Here is a 14,064-nt window from a genome sequence, read left to right on the forward strand (position 1 = left end):
CAAGAGTAGTGCTCTGGGCCTCTCTATTTTCAGTTTCTTTCAATTTCCGACGTAGCCTTCTAACTATCTTCTGAAGCTTTTGGTATTTCTTCCTCAGCTTCTTTAGTTTTGTTTCAGCTACTTGTTTTTTCTGAGGAGCATCCTTTATAGAAACAAGTTTATCAATACCCTATGTATCTAAGGGTTCCTAGTGCTTGTCTTGGCTATGTTCCAATATAACCATGTCACCTGATTGGTTATTGGATTCATGAATGACTTCTGTGTTTACTTCCTCTTCCTGGTCTGCAGCTTCTGGGGAAGGCATAATTTCTATATGACCAGAATCTCCTGAGGATTGGGCTTCAGTTAGGTTCGGATCAAGTGATCCTCCAGGTTGCATGTATGCATTTAAATTTGCTAGGACCTGGGCCATCCCTTCCTCAAAGTCTTGCAAGAAATCATCTTGGGGGCTCATAGGTGGTGTTTGAGGAGGCCCTGCTTCATTTTCTGGTTCAACATCAAAATGTTGTGCTTCCTCTTGTTCTGAGTCCGACTTATGTTCTTCCTCAAGTTCTTGTTCCGAATTTCCTTCTTCCTCGGGTTCGGATTTAGAATTACCTTCTTCCCCTTGTTCAGGTTCAAAATTGCATTCTTCCCCTGCTCTGGCTCTGAATTACCTTCTTTCTCTGGTTCTGGCTCAGAATTGCATTGTTCCTCTAGTTTTGGCTCAGAATTACATTCTTCCTCTGGTTCTGACTCAGAGTCCTATACATTAATTGGACTGGATGGCTCCACCAGTCGTTTGGCACTACCCTAAGGATCTACAAACATCCTCTGGACTGGGTTCAACCTCGCAGACCGCCTGCGCTTATGAGGTCCAATTTTTGAATGAGCGGTCCTCTTCCTCTTCGGAACAGGGTTCTGCTGGCTAATTTCCAAAGTTGCAGAGTCTTGAGTCTACTGGCCAATTTCCAAGGCTACAGAGTTTTGAACTATAGGGTCTTGACTAATTTCTAGAGGCGCTATGAGACCATCCCAAGTTAAGTTTTGTTGAACAAGATTATGACTAACAATTAGTCTGATCAAACCATGATGACTAACTACAGTCTCAGGATGTCTAGCCCATCTTATTCTATCTACTGTGTCATGCAATAATGAATTCAAGAAAAATGGTAAATTGACAGTGAGCTTCTGCTTTAAAACAACTAAGAGTTTAAGTTCTCGTTGTTTTACCACATCCCGATGACCATCACAGGTGATGTACTTCTGGATGACACTTGCTAATTTGCGACATGGTTCTCCTAGAGAGGATGGTTGAATGCCCTTGCATTTTTGTGTTAATTCCTCGTCTATGTCTCTGAAAATCTCCACCGCATCATGCAACATTATGTGCTTTTTAGGCCATACTGCTCCTTCTGTTGACAGCCCGGAAACTTCAGCTATCACAGCCTCTGATACTATTACTCTTATGCCTTTTACTGTGGACTGTCCATTCTGTAAGTGTTGTAAAAACTCGATAGTGATTTCTTCGCTGGGGGCCTGAAGTCTGGTGAAATATGATATCCATCCTACATGCTCCAGAATTTCCCTGGCTCTGTTAGAAATTTCCAACACTAAGGGTTCTTGGCAAACTGATTTTCCACCCATAATGCTCGAATTCTTCCAATATTCGTCCTACAATTTCAAGGATTAACACAACAGAAAAGAAACAACAGAGAACAACAATTGCTTTGGTGAAATAGAACAGCAAGTAGATGTAACAACTAAATTCCATGATGTTAAGTAGAATTTCCATGAGAATTAATAATATTAATTCAAGGACTATCATACTGCCACATGTCATTTGATCATGGGATATCACAGCAACATATCAAGTCGAATAAGCGGAATAAATATAGAGCATGCAAAGGCATAATGGAAATCCTTCCCCCTCCTTAAAAGAGAGGTCACCTACAACTGAGTAGACAGGGAAAGTGTTGTTCTGACGGCAAGGCAAGGGAATGAATAGTATGCAAGTAAATGAAGCAGAGTACACATATCAATGATAGGACGACAAGAGGTATGGTTATAATGAGAGCGGAGTGTGTAACGATAGTTATGAATGAGAGATAGGACGCTTTGGGTTGATGATAAGTTATGCGAAAAAGAAAAGGACAACAATATGCCAAAAAGGTACTCTATTGACGGTATTCTAGACGAGAATGATACGATTGCTCGAAAGACATTATCTCATGCATAATAGTTCAAAACAGGGGAAAATTAAGGAAATAATTTCTTCGATAAAAATAAAGAATAAGAAGAGGGTATTATAGTATTAATTGACGATAAGATATAACTTCAATACCATAAGCAGAGCCTCTGCTGCCAGCAGGCGTCCATAGCCTCAGCAGGGTTTCTTTTTAACCTATATGAGACAGGATCTTCAATTTATAAATGGAAAGTTCCAATGCTTTTCTACATAAGAGATCAGTGTGCTAGTGTGGTAACTAGATAACCACATTGCCATTCACTAGGGTGTAGCAAAAGTGATTAGGCCGGCTCGTGATGAGACCTCCTGTTCCAAGGATATTTTGGCTATCCAATGGATCATAACCCTAGTGTGGTGGCCATAATGGGAATGTCACTTTGCTATAACCTTATGAACATGGTAGGCTGGCTCGTAATGAGACCCCTTATCCTCCATCTAAAAATAATATTTTGCTGTTCTTACACATTTTTTTGATAAATAGAGGGAGGCTCAATACTCCTTAAGAGTAGGGATGGTGGAAGAAGTTAAACATGTCAATAGAAAAGTATACCCATAGTCTTGTTTGTTATAGACATAGAAGATTATAACTAGGAAGGGTGGAACTAACATGGTATTTAAGATGATCAATCAGTATCATGTACAGCAAAAAACGATACAGTAAAGTAGTATATAAATAACTGTGTCCCTTTTTTTGAAAAGAATCTATCATCAAGAAGCTGTCCTGTTAAAGATCATAACGTTAATGGTATTAAATCCTTTCAATAGAATCCATAAATTCTTTGTCCTCATAAAAGTAGTGTACTTCATGCCATGAAAAGAAAACAAAATGAAAAACAAAAGAAAAATGGGGCTAAGATAAGTGAAGAGCAATCACACAAAAGAAAAATTTTGTTGTTCAATTGGATTGGACCGCGGTTGTTCAAAAGATTGAACAACAGTTGTTCAATTAAATGAACAACAAAACAATGCAAAAGAAAAAAAGGTGTTGTTCAATAGATTGAACAACAGCTGTTCAATAGATTGAACAGCAGTTGTTCAATAGATTGAACAACAGCTGTTCAATTAAATGAACAACAAAACCACACAAAAATAAAAAAGTGTTGTTCAATAGATTGAACAACAACTGTTCAATTAAACGAATAGCAGTTGTTCAATATTTTGAACAAAAAAACAATTGAAAAGAAAGAAAGTGTTGTTCAATAGATTGAACAACAACTGTTCAATTAAATGAACAACAAAGCTAACGAAAAAAGTGTTGTTCAATAGATTGAACAACAAAACGATAAAAAGCAAGAAAGTGTTGTTCAATAGATTGAATAACAACTTTTCAATAAATTGAACAACAAAATGATAAAAAACAAGAAAGTGCTGTTCAAAAGATTGAACAAAAAAACGATAAAAAACAAGAAAGTGTTGTTCAATAGATTGAACAACAGCTGTTCAATAAATTGAATAGGAAAACGATAAAAACAAGAAAGTACTGTTCAATGGATTGAACAGCAAAATGATAAAAAACAAGAAAGTGTTGTTCAATGGATTGAACAGTAGCTGTTTAATGGATTGAACAACAGCTGTTCAATAAATTGGACAACAAAATGATAAAAAGCAAGAAAGTGTTGTTCAATTGATTGAAGAACAACTGTTCAATTGATTGAATAGCATCTTTTCAATAAATTGAACAACAAAATAAGCAGAGAAAAAGAAAAAAGAAAAGAAAAGAAAATCAAATCAGCAATCATATTTACATATTTTACAGAGAAGAAATAAAATTTATGAAGATGGAGCTGCCGAAGGATTTCCTTCTGCAGCTAAAACTTGCATGGTGGGGTCCTCACGTATCTGCTGATAGAAAGATTCTTTGGTAAGTGGCTTTTGGTAGAGGCGCACCCGATGCCCATTTTCTTTAAAAGAAGAACCAGACCCATCAATGGTGGCCAATGTAAGAGTACCATTGTCATGTACTTGATTTATTTCATAGGGGCCTAACCATGTAGTCTACAGTTTGCTAGGGAAGTCTTGGAACTTGCAATCGTAAAGAAGTGCCCAGTCGCCCTCAAGAAATTTCTTTTTCTTAATCAGGGCATCATGCCATTTGGCTCTTTGCGGTTGAATAAGTGTCATATGTTGTAGAGCCAATAGCCGAATTTCATCTAATTTGTTCATCTGCTGTAACCTATTAACCTGGGCTTTAGTTAAATCTAGTCCTATTTCTTGGGCTATCTTTAGTGTTTGTATCTCAAATTCTATGGGAAAAATGGGTTCCTTACCAAATATCAGTGGGTACAGTGAGTATCCAGTAGTGTTTCTCTAAGTTGTGTGATACGCCCATAAGGCCTCTGGCAGTCAAGAAGTGCAGTCTCATCGATGTGATGAGACAGTCTTTGTTAGAATAGCTTCGATAACTTTGTTGGTGCTTTCCACCTGCTCGTTCGCCTGCAGGTGATACGAAGAGGTAATTCTGTGTGTGATGTGATGATTTTTCAGTGTAGCAGCAATCTTGTGACCCACGAATTGTGGTCCCCCATTCATAATTACTTCTCTGGGTAAGCCATACCACACAAAATTTTTGAAAATAAAATTAATAATAGTTTCCTCTATTGTTCATGGTAACTCTACTGCTTCCACCCACTTAATTACATAATCCATTGCAACCAATATATACTTTTTCTGGTTGGATGGTGGTTTGAACGGCCCAACGAAATCTAATTCCCAACACTCAAAGGGTTCTATCACTAGCTGTGGATGGAGGGGCATTTCATTAGATTGGCCAGGGTGACCCATCCTTTGGCAACTATCACATGCCTGGACAAATTTCTTAGCATCTTTAAAAATAGTGGGCCAATAGTAGCCCATCTGTAGAATTTTATGTCCAGTTCTGTGGTCTGCAAAGTTTCCACCGCAAGGTCCATCATGGAAGGCTTTTAAGATATCATAAATTTCGTCCTCCCTAATGCATCTGTGGATGTGCATATCAGCTCCCGCGTGGAAAAGGTATCCTCCAATCCAGGAGAAATGAGTGTTACGTTGCACGATCAATTTCCTTTCTCTAGATGTCATATGTTTGGGCAATTTTCCTGCTGCTAAGTAATTCGCTACGTCTACATACCATGGTGTTTTTACGGCCACAACAAACAAATGTTCATCTGGGAACCAATCTTCTCCGCCGCTGTATCATTTGTTCTTGGAACTTGGGAGAGGAAGTCTGCCACGAGGTTCTCCTTCCCTGGTCGATCCCTTATAGTTATGTCAAATTCCTGCAAACGTAGTAACCAACAAATCACTCTTCCATTTGTAATAGGTTTATTGGCTAAATATTTAACAGTAGAGTGATTAGTATACAGAAATATAGGGTATCCAGTTATATAGTGTCTAAATTTGTTGATAGCATAAATAACAGCTAGAAACTCTTTTTCTGTTACTGTGTAATTCAACTCAGCAGGAGTTAAATTTTTGCTGATGTAATATATAGTGTAGGGTTTCTTGTCTTCTTCTTGGCCAAGAATAGCTCCGATAGTTGTATCTGATGCATCTGATGAAATCTGAAAAGATATATCCCAATTCGAGCCTCGTAATACTGGTGTTGTCGATACTAACCGTTTCAGATCTATAAAGGCAGTGTCACATCTATCAGTCCATATAAAATCAACATTTCTTGTCAAGGCATATAAAGGTGTAGCAATCTGTGAAAAGTTCTTTATAAATCTACGATAATATCCAACAAATACCAAAAAACTACGTACCTCTGTTTGAGTGCAGGGAGTAGCTAATAATAGGATTACCTGTATCTTTGTTGGATCTACCCAAATTCTAGTTGCTGAAATGTAATGACCCAAAAGCAGACCTTCTGTCATCATCATATGACATTTCTCATGGCTTAAGCATAGTCTAGTAGTAATACATCGATCTAGGAATTTCTCCAATGTTTGTAATGCCTGATCAAAGTCATCTCCATAGGGTGTAAAATCATCCATGTACACCTCCAATCCTTCATTTATCAAGTCTGCAAAAATATTGAGTATGGCTCTTTGGAATGTAGCAGGTGCGTTCCACAATCCAAAAGACAATAACCTGTAAGCAAATGTTCCCCAGGGGCAGGTGAAAGTAGTTTTATGCTGGTCTTCAGGGGAAATTTGGATTTGGTTGTAGCCACTCAAGCCATCTAGGAAAGAGAAGAATTTCTTTCCTGCTAATGTATCTAGGACTTGGTCGATAAATGGAAGGGAAAAATGGTCTTTTTGCGTTGTTTTGTTGACTTCTCTGTAGTCAACACATATCTGCCATTTTCCATTCTTTTTGGGGACAACTACTAATGGAGAAACCCATTTACTGTCAGATATAGGATAAATAAAATTCACATCTAATAGTTTTTGAAGCTCTTCTTTCACAATATCCTTTAGATGAGGATTTAATCTATGCTGTGGCTGTCGAATGGGTCTTGGATTTTCAGTGTAGATGTGGTGCATGCATAACTGAGGGTCAATCCCTTTCATGTATGGGTAATCCCATGCAAAATCCCCTTTATATTTCCTAAGGACTTGGATAAGTTTCTGTTGCTGGTCATTACTCAGATTACTGTTAATGTTCAAGATTTTCCCTTGCTCGATTTCAATAGGCTTGCTATTATAGAGAGTGGTTGTTGGTATTGGTTGGTCATTAATGTCTCTCAAGGAATCTTCTTCAATCTCATTATCAAGGACTGCTTCAATCATGTGACATCTCAAATTAGACACTATAGCAGGGTGATTAATAAAGGTGTTAATGACATCATCTTCTGTTTGGTTTTTGAATTCAAGCGCATCTACCACAGTCAATGGTGAACGAATATTTTCTTTTAAATATGCTACTGGTTGTTTCCTAGTTTTTACAATGGTTAGGCTTGGCTGAGCAAGAGGGTATAAAGCTAAATTATTTACATCATTCCCTCTGGTTATGGTCATACTGCCTGTTCGGTAGCCTATATAAGCATCGACTATTGCTAGCCAAGGTCTTCCTAGTATTAAGGGATGTCCATCTAGCTGATTTCTGGGGTTAATAATAAAAAAATCTGCCAGATATTCCCATGAGTCCATAGAAACCATCACATCTTGTAATGTTCCTTCTGGCCTAATTACTGAACGGTCAGCGAATTCCAACAAGGTAGTGGTTGGTTCTAAGGCTGTGATGCCAAGCACTTCACAAGCTTATGTTGTAAGAATATTAATGGTTGCCCCTAAATCAACTAAATCATTGGGAAAAGAGAGACCATTTATTTGTACTATGACAATGGGATTTCATAGGTCTTCGTATTTTACAGGTGTCCCTTTGCCTAGTAATAAATCAAAAAAAGTTCCGATGACATGTACAGTTGGTGTGATTTTTTTTCCTCACAAACTTCTTTGCACACAATTCTTTAATGGTTTTATCATATATCGGAATGTCTTCAATGGCTTGGAGGAGGAGTATTTTTATACAAAGATTTTTGATTTCACCCAGAAGATCAAAGTCAGGATGTTCAATTGGTCGAGGTATTATCAATCTTTCTGGGAACAGGGGAGAAGTAATTATAACTTGCTCGGGATCTTTCTACCTAACTGTATCTCCTCCTTGTTTTATTTGTTGGTCGTCTACAGTCGAAGGCTTATTCAAATGCGTTTCTTTAACCTCAAGTTGCAGATTTTTGTCCTCATCTGGAGCAATTATGCGACCAGATCTTAACTTAAGTTCATTACATTGTCTCATCTCAACTTCAAGGTTCAAACTTTCAATAATTTGGACTGACTGGATTGGTCTGTTGCTAGGATTTGGGTTGGGTTGAGCTTATAGTTGCAGCCATATATTAGGTTGAGGATTTTCTTGAAACGTATAAGGTGTTGGTAAGGTTGGTTGAGGCAGAGGAATTGTTCCCATAGGCTAGTTTGCGGATCGTTGCCAATTTGGTTGCCAGTTCTGATTTTGTGGGGTAGAAGGAGACCATTGAGAGGAATAAGGGGTGTTTTTCCAGAAAGGTGGAGGGTAAGAGGAGTTAAGCCAATTTGGATTTGATTGGTTAGGCCATGGTGGCATAGAAAATGCTTGGGGTGGCCAAGTAGAGAAAGATGGCTATTTTTGCCATGCTGCTCCTAAATACTGCTGAGAATTAAATTGCGAAGAAGGAAAGAATGAAGATGGTTCTGTAGGCATACCTGTTGGATGTGTTTTCCATTGACAGTGCTAGTTCATCAGATATACTAGTTCTAATTCCTCTTTTTCTTCCTTGAAGACTGCCTTTAATCTAGGAAGCGATGGGCAGCTTTCCGTAGTGTGATCCTTAGTGAAAATGGCACAAGTTTGAATCGTTTCTAAAGGACATCCTCTATGATTGTGTTTCTTTTTGCAGTGTGGACAAAAATTATCTAGATTCTATTATGCTTTGGCCTGCTTTTGTTTCGCTTGCATGATATTCAATTGTATGGTCAAGGTTCCCAGGATATCAATATTGAAATATTCTAGTAGATTTCCGATTTTGACTCGTGTAATGCTTCCTCCTGAGGCTTTGTTGTCTCTGGTGATTGCATCACGCTTGGTTGGTTTCATCCTTGTACTTCCTCTGGAACACCTGATGCACAATTGTATAATATTGTCATAATCCTCTTTGTCGCACGGAAAGTGTCGATCTTGCGGACAAGATAGACCTTCCTAGAATCTAAAGAAGACCTAACGACAAGCAAACCAACCAGACACTATCTTTCTCTAAATATGCTTTAATAAACAATAGCAAACAAGTGTTTTTAGGGCCTACTTTTGGTCCAACGCAAGCTTGTGGATGCCCTCGCTCCTTTGATCCAAATGAGCTCCTTTTCGCGAATTTGCAAACACAAACAAGGCAAACAAATTAAATAGCACATGAAAAGCCAACTGCATAAAACATATTTAACATGAAAGTCAAGGAGTCCATGAAACAAATAACATAAGATACTTGTTGAGAAAAATGAGTTTGATTGTATTAATTCAAAAGAAGAAGAACCTTACAACCTTTACCTTGACGCTATACAAGCTCCTCCCAGGGTCCAACAAGATGTCTCCTCTACTTTGACAAGTTTCACTCACTCTCCAATGGAACCAAGAGGTATGTGATCTCTCCTCTCAAGCTCAACCAAAGAGTCTTAATTTCACCAGCATTTACCCTCAAAATGTTCAGCTTCTAACCTCTTTAGTCCTCACCCCAATGCTTGTATTTATAGTGCAATGGAGGGAAGTTACTAGGTCCTCCTTCAAAGGGATAAAGCCCTCCTTCAAAGGGATAGCTCCTTTAGTCAAGGGATTAGCTCCTTCTCTTTTGGGATGCATGAACCACCTCAGAGCGAACAATCCACGTCAAAATTCCTTCTAGAAAACTCTAGAATTAACCCAAAGTGAGTTTTTTAAGATAAAACTTGCGCCTTTTGACTTTCACAGGGGTCCGCACCTACACCGTTAGGAACAGAGCGGGTAGGTACGCAGCTTTTGTACACAGAAGGTGCGGGACCGCAGGTGACCATGAGAGAAAGTGCGGAACCAGAGTTACATTGATTTTTAATGTCTTTCTCCCATTTCCAAAGCTTGATTTGAAGAGCTGAGGTCTTAGACTTGCTTAGGAGGATAGTATAAGTGATGATAGACCCATACTGACTGCAAATAATCATGGTGACGATATTTTAGTGTAATAGATTTCCCCCTAAAGTGCGAAGTCTGTAGTAGATGAGGATTTCATTTATCATATAGGAAGAGTGAAGTACTTTATCATTTCGAGGATCATCTTGTGGAGAGCCCGATCGGAACCTGTAAAAACATTCAATGCAAGATATATATATGAGATCATATCATCGCTGAGGTAGGCATTCCCATACTCAGATCAAAACTAACTAGAAAACTATCTACTGCTCTGATATAGGAATGATCTTGTAAAACATCATAAGTATAGACTCGTGTGAACACAGTATGGACGCAGCCATCTGTTTATGAATAGTCCACAACATAATGAATACAAAATTCCTCGCAGCCTGGATGGTGGAAACTAGATCCAGGGTCTTCATTTCTATATCCCGAAATAGTACGATTCTAACCATGCGAATAAATGTGTTGATGTCGAACATGGTAGAAACCACTTGATTACCACTCAATGATGTAAACTGTTAACAAGTGTGAGAGAAACCACCAGTGATGTCAATGGCTCTCAAAGTACCCAGTACAATCCATGAGATGTGAGTAAATGTGTTGATGTCGAACATATCACGGAATCCTTCGATCGAAAGTAAATGATGTAAACTGTTGTCAAAGGTGAGAAACCTGCCATTGAGGCATGCGGATCTCAAGGTACTCATGATTTCTAGATCATCTTTCTAGATAATGAGCTGATGTCGATAGAAAGCGATCCGTCGTAGGCAAGCCCACAACACGAAATCATAGATCAAGTTGAAGAAATTTAGTTGCAAGGACTGACTCAGGGATGGTCAAGATGGATGACAGATATTTTGCAGATGAATGGCTTATTGGCAGTGACCTCTTGAACACATAAAGACACGACAGATGGCTTGGTGACAATTGACCCAAAGTTGATACCCAGAAACCGGCTGAAGACTTTCAATGTGGTTTGATCAACTGTTAGGCAAAGGATCTCCCAACCCAGGTGAATAAAATTCAAGAGTGGTTACAAAGTATGACAAACAGACTCATTTTCCTCTCTTTCCCCCACCATTTCTGGAAAGTACCTCTTTATTTTTGACAAGCTTGAGGAGGATAACATTTGCTTGATTATAAGCTCATCCTTCGGATGAGTCCAACTTAGTTTAGATTCGAACCCTAAGAAGGAGTGGTTCGTTCCTTTTTGTAATTGAACAGGTCCTTTACTGTGAAATTTTAACGAGTCTAGTATAGGAGAAACTCAGCGTTTTTCAATTTTAGAGAGTCTGAAAAAACTTAAGAAGACTCCAGGGTTGACCTTTTTCGTAAATTTGTGTCTCCCAAGTCCGAAAAAGTATAAAATAATACTTGAGAGAACCGCTTGATCTTTTACGACCAAGGAGTACTTTTTGTTATTAGTGTCACTGATCCGAAAAAGTAAAAAAGCGATCAACGGCACGTCGTTTTATAACCAATATCGAATTTGAAACGACAAAAATCCGGCAATCTTTTCATGTTTTTACGGTCAGAAAAGAGCTGTAAGTGGACCGTCTTTTAATTCCGTTTTAACGAGTGTAAAAGAAACGCTCAGCAATCTTTTCATATTTTAGGAGTCAGAAAAGGGCTTAAAGATGACTCTACTTGTTTTTTCGTTGAAAATGATAGATTTCACCTGAATAATCCTTTATTCTGCACAGAAACACAAACATTACTCATACCTGTTTGAAATGGATAAAAGGGTTACAAAATACCTTTTCAAAGTGAAACATAAACAAATTTGCAATTTATTTACTCAAAAAACTTATAAAAAGGGCCTTTGTCAATTCATTTTTACCGTTCGAGTTTGGGTGAGAAAATAGTGCTTTTGCTTAGAAAACTTCCCGTGAAGATTGTGGAAAATCCAACCGTCGGAATCGAGCGCCGTCTTCTCCAGGTAACCCACATCATCCTACTCTTCATTTTCAACTGTTTAGTTTTTTGATTTAGTCCTTCATTTCCTTTTTTGGGAGGGTTTTTAGGCGCAAAACCCGCTCGCGGGGGTCCGCAGGTTTACCATTGCGGACCCGCGGACCCCGTCCACACCTTTCATGTAGACAAAGTGCGTACCCACGCACTGTGTCTAACTCGGAGGGTGCTTACCCCGCCGCAAGGGTTTTGAACCCAAAATTTCTCAAAAATGGACCAATAAAAATGTTTTCTAGCAATTTAATTAATCTTTATACTTGATGCAGCGAGTATATCATGCTAGATTGGCGTGAACGAGAGCATGAGGACGTGGATACTGCCGCATGGAATCATCAGCCTTCACTTGATGCTTTGAGGGCATGCGGACTGTACAAATTTTGGACCATTCCTGGCATGAGGGCTCAGGTGGATTTCTTACAGTGGCTGGTTGATAGATGGAGCATACAAGACTAGTGTTTGTTCATTGGCGGGTGTTAACACCCAGGTTGTTCCCTATGACTCCCAAGGGAATACGACTGGGGTAACCACTAACCAAACTTTGGATTACAGGTCCTAGCCTACCTGTAATCAGAGAGGGCTCTCTCTTTAAGATTTAACTTTGTTTTGTGAGGATTTTGGGCTAGTTATGAGGTCAAATTGTATTTGAGGTTTTGGTTGCGAACTGTTGTTGTGGGAAGGGCATGAAATGTTTGGGAGATGTTAGTCCATTGGGCATATGGAGTCAGAGAGTTGGGACAGTCCTGCGCTTCTAATGGAGAAAGTTTTACTGCAAGGCTAGATGACTATTCTTAATATAAATTCTGATTATTGAGTGAAACAGTGGGAGATGGAATTACAGACAGTGTGATAACAAATTGAACAGCAATTTCCACTTAGTAGCATACATGAATTACTAAATAGAAACTGTGAAAGATTCAGGGTTTATTGGAGCAGTTAAGAATTCCAATTAAACAGCTGAGCCTATAGAAAACATTTATAGCAAGGACAGATTGAAATCAGGGTGTCTCCATGGACAAATCCTGAGCTATTCTTTTTCTTTCCTCCTAAGGTTAGATTAACATGTGAAAGATATGAGTTAAACTGATAATAAACATGAAAAGAGATAGAGAAAACTTATTATATCAAGACACAGCACTAGAATCCTGCAGCATTCAGTAATTCCAAGACAGCAAGCATCAGTAAGACCAATTTCTGCAAACCCCAAAGCCTTTCTGTATTATTTCTCCAGAGATTACAGCCGAGTTCTCTTTCTTGAACAACAGAAGTAAACAACAACCCCCAAATGAACTGCGTGGGGGAGATTTTATACAAAAATATCAAGTAAAATATCTAGAATGATAGTTATTGAGCAATAACTATCTCTACCAACTTTGTACAGTGAAGTTATTACAAAATTTAAAGCCTGTAGTAAAGGCACATAACAGCTGTTTGCTGTTTGTCAGTTGATGATGACTTTTGGGCCCAAGGGCCGGCTGCGTTAATTCTTGGACGACTTCTGCTGACAACGGCTGCTGTAGATGACACGTTGTGGCTCTGATGCCTTTGGGATGCTGACCTGTAATCTTTGACCTGTGGCTGCTGATCTGTGACTTCTCTATTGATTCTCTGCTTGCGGTAAAACGCATTTGATTAGATTATTTTGTCAAATCACAGCAAAGTCCTTATCATATCTGTCCACCATTGATCAGTGGGCATCTGATGCCTTCGCATCTTGAGGAGTGTCTCATTTGCATCTGTATATTTGTAGTAATTAGGGGGGATTGCAAACAGATGATTGATTTCATGTTCTATATAAAACAGATTTTCTAGTTTATCATACAGCTCTTGTCCTGTGGGCGGCCCAGTTCCTTCCGAAGTGCTAGATGAGGTAGTCAACTGATCAGTGATGTAGTTGTTGACTCTTTTCGCATATTGCTCATGAGAAGATAGCCTTCCTGCGCTGTTTAGTAAACTGGGGAGTCCCCTATCGTATAATGCTGTGATCTTGGCACCAAAAGCATTTACCTCTGCTTGAATATCCTGACATTTTCTTTCTAGTGCCTGTACATAGTTTCTGAGGGTGAGTACCCTTTTGATCAGAAAAATTGTATCAGTTCTATCTCTGATACCCATGTTTGCTAACTGTATGCCAGTTTTGTTGTTCAACACATTGATCATTCTAGTAGCTATATCTGGCATACTTCCTAGAGAAGCTCTGGCTTTTTGACTTTCTGCATAAGCCTTGCCCAACAAATCCATTTGCTCATGGATGGTCT

This window comes from Pinus tabuliformis, chromosome 8, assembly GCF_031772625.1.
Source record: "Pinus tabuliformis cultivar Carrire ecotype Pingquan chromosome 8, CPIR1, whole genome shotgun sequence".
In the NCBI taxonomy this organism is placed as follows: domain Eukaryota; kingdom Viridiplantae; phylum Streptophyta; class Pinopsida; order Pinales; family Pinaceae; genus Pinus; species Pinus tabuliformis.